The sequence below is a fragment of the Panthera onca genome, chromosome A2, assembly GCF_046562875.1.
Source record: "Panthera onca isolate mPanOnc1 chromosome A2, mPanOnc1 haplotype 2, whole genome shotgun sequence".
Taxonomy (NCBI): domain Eukaryota; kingdom Metazoa; phylum Chordata; class Mammalia; order Carnivora; family Felidae; genus Panthera; species Panthera onca.
This window is the reverse complement of record NC_138340.1, coordinates 147,289,698-147,302,901: the sequence shown is the minus strand read 5'-3', so window position 1 is coordinate 147,302,901 and position 13,204 is coordinate 147,289,698. Positions and strand designations below refer to the sequence as shown.

At 52.1% G+C, this 13,204-nt stretch overlaps 1 long non-coding RNA gene across 1 annotated transcript in view; it reads right to left on the bottom strand.

Moving 5' to 3' along the window:
- The window catches only part of LOC132675076 (uncharacterized), a 315,734-nt gene extending 303,592 nt beyond the window's left edge, over positions 1 to 12,142 (bottom strand). The window contains exon 1 of the long non-coding RNA XR_014135971.1: positions 12,019 to 12,142. This is a non-coding gene — a long non-coding RNA (uncharacterized LOC132675076). The remainder of the gene's footprint in view (positions 1 to 12,018) is intronic.
- Positions 12,143 to 13,204: the final 1,062 nt, after the last annotated feature.

Here is a 13,204-nt window from a genome sequence, read left to right as displayed (position 1 = left end):
CTTTGGCCCTCTGGTCCTCACTCTACACTCTCCTGGGTTGTAACCCTCACCCCTCTGCTGGTGAGCCCAAAACCAAAGCACCATCCTTAATTTAGTTCTTGGTCAGAGAATGTCCTTCATGTACCTTAAAACTAGCCTGACAGGCATGAAAGTAGTCACTTCCTTCCCCAAATGGGCTCCTCTCTTGGGTTCCCCATCTCCCTTAAAAGTCACATCAGTTGGCAGCCAGACATGCATCATCTCTGACTTCGCCAGTGCTCACTTCCCAAGAGAGGTCACGAGATGAGGTCAGTTCTACTTCCAACATACTTCATACCTCTCTCCTGTCCTCACCGTCCCCACCATCAGGACCCTCACTCGGGTTTTGCCATCTGTTGCCTGGATCACTACAGTGTATCTCAAATGGTCCCTAAACCTCCAAGTCCTCTGCTACACCTACTACCAGAGGTATTTTTCCACGACGTAGATCTGGTGATATTATTCCCTTACTCCAGATCCCTTCCTGGTTCCCCAAGCCTTCTAGCCCTTCCTAATGCGACTCCACCACCTTCCGGTGTTGGCTCGAACCACTCCCCAAAAGCACCCTACTCTCCAGCAAGCCCGCGCTAGTCATTGTCTAAAGCCATGCACTCTTTAGGCATCTCTCTCATGCTGCACCTCTGCCCGGCTTGCTCTTCCACCCTCCTCCCACTAGGCCAAGTCGAAGCTCTGAGGTGCTTTCTCAGACCCGCGCAGCCCTATTCCCAGATGGCCACTCTTTCTTCTGGATGTCACTGCCTTGGTCCCGCCTCTGTGTCCCCAGCCCCTTTCGGTATGGAGTATGTTTGATGTTCAAACACTGGCAGAATTAGATTCATCTGTTCATATGCTAACTTATTCAGTCAATAAATATCTATTTAGACCCTGCTCTATGCAAAGCATAGTCTTAGGCATTGGAGGGAGGGAGGTGTGCAAAGATTCTTGACCCAGAATCTACCAGGGAGCTAAGACGTGTGTCCTCATACCTGTGCCACCTGACACCACGAGACGGGCACAGGGGCTCCCTGGACGGAAACTTCCCAGCACAGGTGCTGCCTCCACCTTAACAATCCAAGTGGCCCACTGGGACCCCGGGCGGGGAAGGGGTTGGCAAGCACTGCTGAATTCCAAGCATCATCAAGCATCCCAGTTCAGCCCTGTTCAATTCTTGGGGCACCATGCGAGGAGCCACACAAAGCCATCTCGGTCCCCACCATCCTTCAGCTCCCCTATCCTTTCTGAAGTCCTCCCTGTCTGCCCCAGACCACTTGAACTTCCACGGCCCCCAACTCCTATAGCGCTCACACTCCTCTGGGTTGTGTACGGTTCCGCTCCGCTGCTTATTTTCTGTTGGTCCTGCTGTTCACATCAGTCAGTAACCCCGCAGGGAACAAACAGCACACTCGCATGAGGATGATTGTAGGAGAGTTTTTCAATGAGGGACGGGTTAGAGAGGAACCAGAAGAGATGGGACTACGCCCAGGGCTCTGTCACAACCCTGGAACTGAAGAGCTGAGGGAAAGGACTCTCACTGGACCCTGGAAGGTGCGGGTCAAACAGGATCCACGCAGGCAGAGCTGGCATTCCTAGCCAGCACCCAGGCTCTATTCCCACCCTCTTCCCCCGCTCTCCCACCCCCATGCCACCCACTGTCCTGCACCTTTAGGACTAGAGAGGTGACCTGGAGCTGGAGGTGCTTCCTCCAAATGCCAGTGCTGTTACAGACCCTGATGATGACCGAGAGGAACCCATCTGCCGGATGCCAAGACCCAGTGCTGGCCATGAATTTATCATCTGCTTGCCCTAACTTACTCAGACACTCTGGGCTCTGCCCCCCAGCACCCGGGCTGTGCAACACTGGGGCCATGTTGCCCCTTTCTAGGGGTGCCAATGTTTCTCCTTCTGAGAGAAAGCACATCACCTGGCTTGTAAACGTCTAAGAGGGAGGCTGCGGGAAAGGGGCCGCTGAAATCCAGGGCTCTTTACCAACACTATTTGACATCACTCCCCAAGTTGTACCAGGAACGACGGGAGCCCATAAGTCTACCTGAAGTTTCTCTAAACAGCAGAGTCCTGGATACAAGGCAGCTCCAGCCACAGCCCCCACATGAGAGCTCGCAGGGGGTGTGGGGCTTTGCCCTTCGTGTCAGGCCGGCCAAGAGCCCAGCCTCACGAGCACCATAAACAGGGCCCTAAGAAGGGGGTGGGGAACGGAGGCAGAGGAGGTGATGGACTGCTTTTTTTTTTTTTTTTTTTTTTTTTTTTTTTGCAACACAGTCAATTAATAAGAAAGTTAAAAAGGCCATTGTGTTATTCCACTTATGAGAAGAATGTGACCCGGGGCCGCGGTTCCAGGTACCTGCTCCCGGCAGCTCTGGTGGTGCTCTGGGTGATAAGGGAGGCTCTGGGGGAGTGAGGCTCTGTCTGGTCTCCTGTAAGTGCTTACACTGAGCAGCCCGCAGGGCTCGTGGCAAGGAAACCCCAGTCAGCAGGTTCATCTGAGGCTCTCCCCAAACCCTCCGCTCTTCTCCGCGAGCCCCAGGCGGCCCCGCAGGGGTCAAGCCCCCCAGCAGGATGCCCAGGCCTCTGTAGCATGTCCCCTCCTGTCTGTTCTGTGTGCTGCCTCTGTCTTCTAAGGCCACACATCAATGCACAGTGTGGCCTTGTCAAGTGTGAGGTCTGAATGGACAGGCTGCACCGCGGCAGCACCAGGGCCTGTGTCACTGTCAGCGCAGAAGCCCAGGACTGGGCAGACGCTTGAAGGCACCCAGGAAGGGCACTCTCACATACTGGCCAACGCCTGAAATTCCACCCTCAGACTTTCATTCTGTTCACTTAAAACACTTAATCATCAGGAGTTCTCTAAGAGAGAGGCGTGACCGGCCCCCCTCTTCCCTCCAAGTGGCCACATGTTCATTGTTCATCCCGAAGGCAGCTCTCCAGAGACAATAATCTTGCCCTTGCCTGAGTACGTGAGTCCTAGCACAGATGGGGTTGTGGCCCGCTACTGAAGAGATGCTGCTGTGGGCTGGCCCCATCGAGATCAAATCGGTCACGGAAAGAGCAGGAGCCAAGGATCAGCAGCTGTGGATCCTAGGCTGTGTGAGCTTAAGAAGGTCGCTCCTCTCTCTGGGTCTCCATTTCCCCAGCTCTAAACTGAGGAGGTGGATGAGTGGTCTCCAGGCTTCCTCCCGGCGCCACAAGGCTCCACCATGAAAGGTCCTGATCCTCGGGGACCAGAGAGGCATAGTCCCAGCAGGCCCTGTGGCAGGCTGCGGGCCGTTCCCCCTTGCAGCTCAAGTTCAACGTATCCAGTAGTCGCTTCCGTTCTCCCCCACCTCTTCCCTCTGGCCCTCAGGCCCCTCCCACCAGGCCCCAGCCACAGGTCCCATTCCTCCTTCTGACCCACACCTGATTCGGCCCTCACCCCGCATCAAATGGTCTTCCAGCCCAAGTTCATATAGGAGCAAGGTCTTTTGCCACCAGGGTCTGTCCTTCATTGGACATGAACTTTCCAGGAGCCACCTCTAATGCCACATCGCGCCTGTGTGTCACCGAGGGAGCTGGGCTTGGGGAGCCACAGCTGCTCTTCCCCTCAGGGCTGCTCTCCCGGCTGCTGCCCAGCAGCCTGCCCCAGAGCCCTCTCCTCAGGCCTCCCCACAGCCCCAAGTCCTGAGCTCCTTCACCTTCACCTCCAGCACTTCCAAACCCCAAGTCCTGGGCTTGCGAGACCCTTGCCAACTCTGGGCCAGGGAGCCCCACTTCCCACAGGCTCCTTGGTGATCCCTATCCCCCTTCCAGTAGTCCAAGGTCACATGAGGACAGAGGCCAAGACCAAACTATATAGTTTCTTTCCTGATTTTGGTCAACAGCCATGACAGCTCTAGATCTCTCTCCCACACCCATAACAGCTCCCGACTGACAGGAGAGAAAGATGCCAGCCCAAAGCCACCCTGAACTTTCTGTGTGAAAAGACTCAACCGGAGTCCTCCAGCAGGAGAACACCGAGGTCGTCAAACACCCCCTTCCACAGGGCAGCTGCCATCAATCTTAAGCCCCAGGACATCACAAGAAAACAGTTTTTAAAAGCTGACCTCTACCATTTCTCAAGAACATCCGGGCACGTTTTCATCTGTAATCACTTTGGCAAAGGGGAGGTCAGGGGTTGCTTTTTTCTTAAAGATTTCCTCAATCTTGCCAAGTGCTGGGTTGGTGTCCTGTCTCTTTAGCAAATGTTGGGGTGGTGGGAGGAAGTGATGGTCATTCAGGGAAGGGAGGCGGGAGCGAGGCTGACGTCTGTGAGCCCTGTCTGCAGGTACGCCCCGCTGAAACCACCGTGCGTGCAGACGTACCACTGACAGAAAACGGTTGTGACTTTGTGTATCTGCCAGTGATTCGTACCTCAGCACAATTTAGCTCTTCTGAAAGACTTAATGCCTAAAAAATCACTGCCCCAACTCCACCACAGAACCCTCTCAGGAGGTTGAAGGGACGTGGCTTGACATCAAATGTAAAATATCCAAACTTAAAATACAGATGCAGCGCATTTAATCAAACATATACACACCCATGTTTTTTTAAATTTTTTTTTAATGTTTATTTATTTTGAGAGACAGAGGGACAGAGCACAAGCAGGGGAGGGGCAGAGAGAGAGGGAGACACAGAATCTGAAGCAGGCTCCAGGCTCTGAGCTGTCAGCAGATTCCGACGCGAGGCTTGAACCCATGAACTGAGAGATCATGACCTGAGCTGAAGTCAGACACTTAACCGACTGAGTCACCCAGGCACCCCCATATTTTTTTTATTTAATCTGTCCGAACTAGGACAGCTACGATCAATGCTATGGCTAGCTGGTTCTCCAAATTCCAGGACACCAATAGAAAGCTTAGTGAGAGGAAAGAACAGGAAAGAAAACACCACTTGAGGGGCGGCTGGGTGGCTCAGTAGGTTAAGCATACGACTTCAGCTTAGGTCATGATCTCGCGGTTCGTGAGTTCAAGCCCCACATCAGGCTCTGTGCTGACAGCTCGGAGCCTGGAGCCTGCTTCGGATTCTGTGTCTCCCTCTTTCTCTGCCCACCCCCACCTCTCCCCCACTTGCACACTCTCAATAATAAACATTAAATTTTTTAAAAAAAGAAAAGAAAAAAGAAAACACCACTTGAGTAATCAGTACTCTGAAGAGACGGGTCCAGGTAGGTATATAAACTGGCAGCAAAAGTTTAGGATAAAGTTATAGATAGCCTATCCATAGTGGAATATTAAGAGCAAAATGGGATCTGGAGGCTGTCTCTGATCCTAAGGGTGACATCAGGGGAATGATCACCCACAAACCCAGGGTGCTCCCTTATCAGACACAGCTCTTCATCAGAAGACCACAGACCTTAGCCCACATGGCATTTCCTATACCCTCGTGGACACCCTCCAGCCTGATGAGGCCAGAAATTCCCTCTTCCAAACAGCTGAATATCGGCCAAATGCCTCTGCCCGGGCCTGAAGGTCAAAGCACAGAAGGTGGTGTTTTTTCATTTTGCCGCCTTTCTGTCTCTTTGTTCTTCCCCGTGCCTCATTATCTTGAGAGGTCTTTAATAACTGAGCAGGCCTGCAACATTCCTCCTCCTCTTCTCCCACATGGGCTCTTGCCATCTCCCTCCGTGGAGGAGGACGGTGAGAGTGCCAAGCTAGCTGGCCTGAGTGTCTCCTCCTGGGGCAGCTGGCTCACAGCCCCAGGGCAAGAACTGGGAACAGAGGGTCCTGGAGCCTCCCCGGAGTCCATCAGCCACAGGAAATGAGATTTTAGCAGAAAAGAAGGAGGTCTGTCCACCAACACTTCCACCCTGCCCTGTGTGTACAACCGCACGCGCGCGCGCCCCATACGCCCCTGAGTCCTCCAGCCAGCAGGGCCTGAGTCATGGTGTCCATGAGTTCACAAGTGAGAGGGGTTTCGAGGGAGGTGCCCCGGTTGGAACATGCCAAATCAGGTGTTTTCCAACAACTCAGGATGACGCTAGGAACACACCCCCACGGACAGGATATTACTTATGTGAACAGTAAGTCCCCAGCTGGTCAACATTCAAGTGGCAACTATAAACATCCCAGATCTCCCAAATGCTCCTCAAACCATCACACTTCCTGTCAGTCCCGGAGCGAGGAAAGGTGGCTGGTGTAGTCAAGTCCTCAGACGGAGCACTGTGCTGAGATGGGGGCCCTGAGGAAGAAGCCGGTCCCTGACCCCCGGGGGCCCCCAGGCTTTGAGAGGAGCCAGCAGCACACACGGGAGGCTGCCAGCGGGGCTCTAACGAACTAAATCCCGAGAGAGCACCTACAAGGGGTCAAAGGGAGGTACCCCAGAGGAGGTGGCACTGGGGCCAAGCCTTCACCTCGGAGGAGGATCTGAACTATCCCCCAAGGCAGGCACGAGGGTGTGAGCCCAGGGCACCACAGCCTGTGTGGAAGCAGGCAGAGCAGCTAGAGCGCGAGCTACTTGAGAGCCGACGAGCCTACAGAAAAAGCACCGGCTCACAGAGGACTTGAGTGTTGTGATGAGGGTCTGAATTTCATTTGCTCCAGGAAGAGGGTTTCTAGCAAAGGCTTTCTAGTAAAGCAGAGATCCAAGAGGCTGACAGCCTGGGTTCAGCTCCCAGCTCTGCCACTTACTATGTGGGCCCTGGGAAATGTATTTCATCATTTGGGATGAATGTGGGATAATGTATTTCATCAATTACAAGATACATCGTTTTTCTTCTACCTTTTAAAATCTGTAAAGGGGTGCCTGGGTGGCTCAGGCGGTTAAGCATCTGACTCTTGATCTCAGTTCAGGTCTTTGTCTCAGGGTCGTGAGTTCAAGCCCCACTTTGAGCTCCACGCATGGAGCCTAAATACACACATACGTACGTACAAACACACATACATCAAATGTGTAAAATCATCTTAGTATCGTTGGCTAGGTGGCAAGAATGACACAGTAACATCGGCTGTGCATGCATAGCAAATATTACAAAATCAATGTCAGCTGTCTAGAAAAAAATTCATGCTTTTTTTCTTAAATGTTTATTTTTGAGAGAGAGAGAGAGAGAGAGAGAGCATGAGCAGGGTAGGGGCAGAGAGACAGGAGGGCAAAGGATCCAAAATGGGCTCTGTGCTGACAGCAGTGAGCCCACTGTGGGGCTCCAACTCAGGAACTGCAAGATCATGACCTGAGATGAAGTCAGACGCTCAACCAACTGAGCCAACGGGCGCCCCAGAAAATTCATGCTTTTAAGAAATACTGCATCATTGCTAATGGCACAGAGAATGTTATGGGGGCGGGGCGGAACATAGGTTCTGAGGGCTCTGAGTGTTAAAATAATTCAGAAGGGTGGAAGCCTGAAAATGAGAAAATGTGGTGAACACCTAGACTAATTTACTTCATTGTGAACTTAAGTATGTGCTAGATAAATATATGACTTTGAAAATTTATGTCTAAACAAGTCTAAAAGAGCTCTTTCGGGTGCCTGGGTGGCTCAATCAGTTAAGCATCCGACTTTGGCTCAGGTCATGATTTCACAGTTCGTGAGTTCAAGTCCCATGTCAGGCTCTGTGCTGACAGCTCAGAGCCTGGAGCCTGCTTTGGATTCTGTGTCTCCCCCTCTCTCTCTGCCACTCCCCCTTGCACGTGCTCGTTCTCTCTCTCTCTCTCTCTCAAAAATAAACATAAAAAATTTTTTAAATAAATAAAAGAGCTCTTTCATTAAATAGATAATAAAAATTTGAAGTGATAAAGAATTGTGTCAGAATTTTTCTTTCTTGTGGCGCCCGGGTGGCTCAGTCTGTTGAGCATCTGACTTCAGCTCAGGTCATGATCTCATGGTTCCTGAGTTTGAGCCCTGCATCAGGCTCTGTGCTGACAGCTCAGAGCCTGGAGCCTGTTTCAGATTCTGTGTCTCCCTCTCTCTCTGCCCCTCCCCTGCTCATGCTCTGTCTCTGTCTTTCAAAAATAAATATTTTTAAGAAATTTTTAAAAAAGAATTTTTCTTTCTCAGCGTTACAAACATAAGGTGCATCTTACAACAGACAGCATCTTCAAGCCCATCACATACGCCTCACACAACTGTTAGGAGGATCAAAGGAACTGGTATTTATATTAACCACTGAGAATGGTGCCTGGCAAATGGTGATTCCAATATACACGCTATCAAATAAACAACCTGATTTGTGTCTTAGAAACGTTCCTAGCAGGGCTGTGCATTAAAGGAGGGAAGTGAAGTCACGGGCCAGGAGAGCCCTGAAGAGGACTGGGACAGAGACGGTGAGAGCCCATGTCAACGGTGGCCGTGTGGACAGACAAGTGCCAGGTGGGCTGGAAAACGTTTCGGAGGTAAGCCCTCAAATATCTGATACCCCATGTGTGTGTATGAGGAAAAGGGAGGAAGTGGAAACACCACCAGAAGTTTTCTAGCTGGGGCCACAGAGCAGTGCTTTCACGTGAGATGGGAAATGCAGAGGAGCAGGTAGGGGGGAAAAAAGAGTGACATGGGTAGGTCATGTTGAACGGGGACGGCTGTGGGACATCCAAGCGAAGTACCTGGCAAGAAGCTGGCAATTAGGGTTTAGTGCTCAACAGACACACCCAGGACTGTAAAAAGAAAGTAGGGGAGGGAAGAAGGCAGGGAAGGAAGGAGGGGAGCTGAATGGATTCCTGCCACCACACAGCTTATGTCACCTGCGCAGCACCCACCCCCCGGTTCTCCTTAACACTTGAGGTATTCGTTTATTTGTCAGGCTCCCCACTCAAGAGCGAGCTGAGGGCAGGGATCAGGTCTCCCCTGTATGTGTAACTCAGAGCTTAGCCCAGAACGCAGCACACGCTAGCCATTCCATGAAGGTCTGTGGGTGCCACCCCCATCAAGGGTAGAAGCCCTGACGCCCCGTCCTCTGGTTCATTTGTTCTTCACTCTGCTCCCTCAATCTGTGCTTGCCAACTGCAAACCGAAACTGATCTGAGCAGGGAAGAGGCACTGATGCTCACCAGGCGAGTAGGGAAGAGAAGGACAAGAGAGGTGACAAACAAGACAAGACAGGTGAACACAGAGGATGACAGAGAGAAATAAGGACATTCCAAGGTTGGCCATGAAGGCCTGCTTGCTGTCTCCTGCTGTGGCCTCAGTGTCCCCCATGAGGAAACCCCACCCTCTCAGCCTTCCAGTTCAAGTAGTGTCTGAAGCGGGGGTTGAAAGAGGCCTGACCCCAGGAGCTTAGTGGCAGGACCATCGGCCTCTCTGTGGCAGGGTGGCCACGAGCCAAACCCCTCACCTCCCTGGGTGGGTCTCGGTTTCCTCTTCTGTGCCCCAAGGAGGTGGATGGATGTGGATGCCTGTTCCACCTCTACTCACAGCCCCTCCCCTGCCTCCCACCAGCATTCAGGGAGAGCGGCTGCACCATGCAAATTTACCTTCATGGTGCTTTGCTAGCACTTTTCATGGTCAGTGTGGTTCAGGTCTTGTCATCCTCTCCCACTCCCCTCTGTCTTTGCTACTTCTGTATCCAGCACCCTCCTCTAGACTCTGGTCTGCATCACCTGGTGGGCTTATCACTGGGGGCAACCCTCCGAGAGTCTTTCAGATGGCCCCAGGGCACCCCACATCCTACAACCCGAGGACCTGGCTTCAGCCCCACATACGCTCCTGCGATCACAGGACTGTTCTGGGCGAGTCACTGTCCAGTTCGCGGAGAGTCTGAAAGGGAAGTTTGGGACCACCTCCCAGTACACACCCTCAGCCACAACGGGCTTTCTGACGAGCCCCCACTCATAGGGGACAGTCCAGTCCTACCCCGCCTGCCCCCAGGGCCCAGGTTGAGAAAATGGACAGGAAAAGGGGCAGCCCACAGCTGTCCTGGTGTGAGCAGGCCCCGATAAAAGGCAGCAGGGGCAGCCCCGCACTGGGAGACAAAGGAAAACAGACACGGGATGAGATGAGGGAAGTGCCGGCCCACCCTGCTCCACACCACCGCACTTTCCAGATGCCCCAGAATGAATCCAGGCTCTATTTTTGGCCACTGCCCACCGGCTTCCCTGCCCCAGGCTCATCACAGAAATGCTGGGCCTGCCCAGCCTGAGGGTTATCACAGGGACGCTCCACCCACCCCTGGAACTGGGGGACTTTCTAAAACCCCATGACACATGCCACTGCCCCTTTTGCTCTCTCCTTGCCCCAGATGGCTGGCAGTGCATAAAGTCACTTTACTTCATCATGGCTCAAATTGGGGAGCTGGGACACTGAGCAGGAAAGGGGATGCCCGGAGGTCCCTGGGAGCCCACAGAGCCTGTGGGCTGCAAAACAGCAGCCGTGATGGTCCCCTGAGACCAGAGGGCTTTACAAGGAGACCCTGGAACAGAACAAGAGTTGGGATGGGCAGGGAGAGGCATACTCACAGGAGGAAGGAATAAGTTCCCCAGAGAGGTCCAGAAGCCAAGCATTGTAACATGAAGTTTTGCAGGCAGAAGGAGGGAGCGGTATGAGTGGGGGATCTGAGGAATGAAAACCCCAAAGGCCCCGAGGTGTATGCAAGAAGAGGTCCTCGGAGGGCAAAGGTTGGCAATCCAGCCCAAGCACCACTTTTTCAGAGGGGAAAAGACCCAGAAGAAATAAAAGAAAAACAGTACAGGTCTTGGAAATGGGTTTTCCTAGGTGAGTAGGGGCAGAGGGGGTGGGCAACGTGAGGGTTTCGCTCAGGAAGGTAAATACTGGGGAAAGTCAGTTTCTTGATGCACTTTATGTCCTGATGCTTGGTTTATCCAGTTGTCAAAACAGCTGCTTCACCAGGCAAGATGGACAGTCAGTTGAGTGGTCTGACAAGGTGCATGCTCTTTGAGGGCAGGGAACATCTTTGGTTCACCCTGCACTGATGGGTTTTTAGATATTTTAAGTTACAGATGTAAAAACCCATCAGAACAGCTGTCAGCCAGCACGCCACACCCACAGCTACCAGCTGGGTTTGTATCCCCAGCCATGCTCAGCCCCAGGAAATATTTGTTGCTTTGAACTGACTTGAGGTCGAAAGAAAGTATCAGTCAGTTTAGTTAAGTAGTAGGTTCAACTTGGGGACTGAAGGGACTTTCTTCTCCCTGAATTATGGTCCTAATCAGGGCTCTAGGCTGCCACACAGAGCTTGGAGCTGTTAGCACGTGGAGGGCATGGCCCTGGCTGCCGGCTGTTTCACGTGAGCTGGTCCCCAACCAGGGCCAGCCCAAAGGGAGCAGCTGGGCCCTGCTGTGTTTTCAGAACTCAGGATTGCCTCTGGCATCAGCAAATAGCACCAGAAAGTTCCATCACAGACCAGGGACAAAATAAATAAATAAAAAGAAACCAGTGACAGCTGCCTGCCATCACCATAATTAAAATAAACATGCAGCCCACCACGGCCAGTCAGCCTTCTGCCTCCCTGGCACCCCCCCTCACACACAGGCAACAGCCACCTGTGGACGGACGGAGGTCACAGTCCTGGGGGGAAAGGGGCTCCCCAGCTCCAAGTGTGCCCACTTAGGGTCCTGTGCACCCTCTCTCCCTTCAGCCCATCTTCTCCGGTCTTCACGTTCTAGAACCTGCCAAGCTGGGTCTCTACCTCAGGGCTTCCAAATTTGCTGCTCTCAATGGCTGGAAAACATTCCTGCCTCATTTCCTCACTGCTCCACTCAAAAATCACCTCCTTAGAAAGGCCTTCCTTACATGCCCTGTTTAAAATAGCACACGTGCGGCCCTCCAGCATCGAACCCTTGATTCTATTTTCATTTTCTTCTAAGCACCCATGTCTATGTGAACTTATATTATATGTTTATGTTTTGCTAATCTGTTACTGTTCCCACCTCCCCAGCCACCCCTGCCCCAAGCCCCAGTCCTGCACATGTGTGCACCCCAAAGGACAGGGACTGTCTTGCTCACTGTTGTTTCCCAAGATGCCTGATACATACAAGATCCCAAGTACTTGCTACATAGTAACTTTGAATAAATAGGTATTTACTTACTGAATGAATGAAGTGTCATTCCTTCCACGCCAAGATGACCCATCTGACTTACATCAGAATAGCTGCCATTTCCAGTAAAGGATGAGGTGAGAGAATTCCTATTCACTGATGTCACAAGGCCACCTACCAGATGGCAGCACAGGAATGACCATCATACTAGTCTCCTTGTGCCAGGCCCTCTACCAGGTTCCCTACACGTAATAGATCTTTTCCTCCTTGTAGTCAACCTTACACATGCAGCATTTTCATCCCCATTTAACAAATGATAAAACCAGGGCACAGAGAAGAAACTTTCAGTTTCCCATCTCACTGAGTTAATCCATGATGGAGCCTGGATTCTTTTTTTTTCTTTTTTTTTTGTTTATTTTTTGTGTGTGAGAGACAGAAACAGAGTGTGAGTGGGAGAGGGGCAGAGAGCAAGGGAGACACAGAACCCAAAGCAGGCTCCAGGCTCTGAGCCATCGGCACAGAGCCCGAAATGGGGCTCAAACTCATGAACCATGAGATCATGACCTGAGCTGAATTCAGACAATTAACCGACTGAGCCACCCAGGCACCCCAATATACTTTTTTTTTTAAGTTTATTTACTTATTTTGAGAAAGAAAGAGAAAGTGCGAGTAGGAGAAGGGCAGACACAGAATCTGAAGCAGAATCCAGGCTCTGAGCTGTCAGCACAGAGCCCAGCACGGAACTCAAATTCACTAACCGTGAGATCGTGACCTGAGGCGAAGTCGGATGCTTAACCAACTGAGCCACCCAGGTGCCCCTAGAGAGAGCCTGGACTCTTGAAGCTTTTTCAAGGGACAAAACGAGAGCAACTAGACCATCCCTACAACCCCCTTCCCTCCCCCAGGTACTTTTCCTACCCACTATACCGACAGCACTGAAGGAGTTAATGAGGCCTGTCCAGCCTCAACCAAAGCTTCCCAGAAATTCATCAAAGCCTTGAGGGGTAAGGGTGAGGATGAGGGGAGAAGGAAGAAGGGAGAAAGTGGCAGAAGACAGGCTGGGAGGTTAAATGATCTCTCTAAGTATGGCCCACCAGATATCTCAGGGCAGCAAAGGGCTCACTCAGACCCTCCACCCTTTCCCTGAACCTGATAGATAGACATCTCTCAAAGTTATCTCGGCCTCAAAAGGAAACTGTCAGCCCAGCAGCTGGGCTCCCCAGGCCCAGGCTGCCTG